Source organism: Lygodium microphyllum, chromosome 12 (assembly GCF_053477565.2).
Source record: "Lygodium microphyllum isolate KBCC chromosome 12, Lygodium_microphyllum_v1.1.10, whole genome shotgun sequence".
Lineage (NCBI taxonomy): Eukaryota > Viridiplantae > Streptophyta > Polypodiopsida > Schizaeales > Lygodiaceae > Lygodium > Lygodium microphyllum.
In genome coordinates, this window is record NC_141146.1 from 86,779,074 (window position 1) to 86,782,535 (window position 3,462).

Below are 3,462 nucleotides of genomic sequence, written 5' to 3' on the forward strand. Positions count from 1 at the left end.
GATTTTGACAAGGCTAGAAGAGGTACATCTCACCCTTTGTGCAGCTAAGTCAATTTTTGGAGTAGAAGAAGTCCTAGTGGTCAGACATCTATGTGGCCCCTTTGAACGTAAACCTTCACCAATCAAGATAGATGCCATCAGCAGAATGCAAGGTAAATGCACAAATATCTCAGAGATGAGAAGATTTCATAGCATGTGTATTCTATCTCATATGGATACCACATTTTTCTCATGTAGCCAAAAATCTCTATCAATTATTAAGAATAGGCCAAGGATTCTCTTATGGAAAAGAGCATACTCTCACTGTACACAAATTAAAGAAGTTGTTAATTTTAGCCCCCACTCTCAAAAGGGCTGTTTATTCAAATGGTCAACCCATCATCCTTACTGTGGATAAGTACATTTTTAGTTGCTGCATATACAAACACAAAGCTGAATCTTGTAGGTGAAGTTGATCTTTTTAATGGTATAGCATTAAGTATAGTAAGAATAGGAAAAGGTACTGGTGTAAATCAGCATACAGCAACAAAGATCAAAGATTTATCTATGGAAGAAGGGTGGTCAACTAGAAGCCAGCATGCTCATTGCATTGCTCAAGTTCTAGTTCATTTCCTTGAAGAAGATTGATTGAAGATTGGCCAACATTTGAGCATAATGAAAAAGGAGGAGTCTTGCACTGAAGAAGAGTTCAAGCATATTAAGAGGAAACCTTATGGCTTTTTTCTTAAAGAAGGGTGTCTATGGAAGCATGCAAAGAAGAAGGAAGGAGCGCATGTCCGAGTTTTAGGTAACAAAAGATTGCAACAATAGGTAATGAAGGAATTTCATGAAAGCCTCTAAGCTGGTCATAGAGGCATATGGGGAACCTTTAGTAAAGCCAAATAAAAATATTGGTGGCAAAACATGTATCATGACATAGCACATTTTGTTGAAACATGTTATGTGTGTCAGATGTATTCTATGGTCAAGCATCAAGATGGGTTACAATCAACTTATCCCTTGTCTATACATTATAGATGGGTTATTGATCTTAAACTATGCCTACAGGGATATGGAATATGCAGTATTTAGTGCTTGCAAGAGAAGATCTAACCAATCAAGTTGAAGGTAAAGCTTTAACAACCAAGACCACTCAAGTTGTTTGTCGTTTTTTGCTTGAATAAGTATTTTGTAGATATGGCTGTGTTGGCAAGGTAACCACAGATAGAGGAGAATTGGATGCCGATGACATCAACCTACAATCCTGAAGGCAATGGAAAGAGTGAGAGAGGACATCAACCTATTCTCAAAGCTCTGGCAAAGTCTTATAAAGGAAAGATCAAAGAATGGCCTAAAATGTTAGACATATTCATTGGCTGAATTGGATGGGACAAGCATGAAGATACCCATAGTTGGAAAAAGAATCAAGCTCTTCAAACAAAGAAAAAGTTCAACATATGAGTTAGAAGACTTGGATGTAATTCAAGAGCATGAAGACATAGAGGAAGAAGAAGAGGCAGAAGATGAAGACATTGACATGGCAGAAGATACTTCTTCTAACACTGCAAATCCATAAAGTTTGGCACATGCCAGAGGATGTGCAGGTTAGGAGGGGGTGATGTCGTGTCGCTATGCCCACACCGTGTTAAAAAAATCTAGAATGTGACTTTCTTATTGATTTAGAGAGCCAATGCCATTTTAGACATTAGTGTTAGTGTCCATGGTTTAAAAATATTAGATTTTTGGAAAAGTTTTAGTCAGCTTTTGATATTTTAGATATTATCTCTCGTAAAAATCCATAAAACTGTAGACAACTTCTAGATTAGGATGACATGTAAAAGAAAACATGTAGCTTTCAGCCAATTTGAGAGGATTTTATGTAAAAAGAGAGATTGACGAAATTGTGCGACGCGCAATCGCTGTTTTCAAGTAGTGAACAACACTTCAAAGGGGGAGATGAAGGAGTGATTTGGTAGAATTTTGGCCAGGTGTATTGGTATTTTACCCCCCTTTCGGAGTCAATGGAAGCATCAGATTGGCGATCTGAGCAGCATAGAGGAAGATATTATTTTATACACCTTTTTATCTATTAGAGTTATATCTTCTCATAATGCTGAAAGAAACTGACAGGCTTCATCTCTGTTTATATTCTTCTACATTTTCTAATTCTTTTTTGGAGTATTATTCTACGTCTTCAATTTCTTCAAACGCCTTCTCTTTCGTCTACTCCTCTCCCTGAATCTACCTTCACCCTGTTGTCTCCTAACCCCATGGTGGACTCTCGACACCAAACGCACCGACACCGTGTTAGGGGAAGTTATGTTATCATCAGAGGTGAGTTCTATTAATTAATTTATTACTCTATAGAAAACATCTTGTCAAAATATGCAAGTATTATGTGGCCCTATGGCAGGGCAATGCTTGTAGATCATTCATAGATGCTTTGAGTTGAATTAAAAGGAGCTTTTTCTCTTATTTCTTGGTTGTGGTAACTTATCCTTATCAAGAACTCAATTTGAAGCTCTCTTGAAGCAAGTCTCTTTGCCCTACAAGCCTTGTAATTGACTCATAAGCTTTTGTCCCTAGCAGTCTATATTGAATGTAATCATGCAAAGCTGATTCATGCTATGGCATCATGTATGAATGATGGGATGTAGAGTTGTTTATGATACGTGACAGCATACTGTACTTGATTTTATAATTTGTGATTGCTCTTATAGTCAAGAAAGAAAGCTTGATTTGAGATAATACTCTTGTAATCTTTACTAAGAACATGCAGTTGGAAGCTCTATTAACATCTTCAAGAACTTTTCTTGATACCTTCAACCCTTCTCTTATCTCTATTATCTCCAGAGTCTAAGCTCTTGAACCCCCATACATTCTTTTCTCTCAAACCTGTGTGATTGACCGTGAATTATCTCTTCAACCTTTAAACATTCACTGTAATCTACTTATCTCTTGAAGACACATCTCTATCTATCTTGTGCAATTTTCTTGCCAAATCCCTATGGTGACCTTCAACCCTACACGCTGCGACAACGCTTTTGGCATGATTTTGCCTTGGCTATTCTTAAACAAGACCTTTGGCCTAGCTATGTTCATCCATGTAACATGTCCACATGTTCCCTTACAAGACACATCTTAGCAGCCCATCGGAAAGAGGGTCTAGAAGGCTCCGCCCAGCACTCCCATGGAATGACATGGGGTTTGCGATCTAGGTCTTTCCGAGTCTGCCATGTAGCGGAAGTATTCCAGCCGTTCCCACTTAGGACCAACCTAAATCAGGGTTTCCCCTAATGGTCAATTTCCTAAAACAACAGCTAGCGTCGAACCCCAAGTGAACTACTTTACACAAAAACGTTAGGATCAAAGCGGATTCATGCTGCACTTGGCTCAAGGAGAATGGGAAATGAGAGGGATGCAAAGCTCGACCTCTCTACCCATAAGGCATAGTCCCATTCCGTTCCCCTAAAACAGCATAAA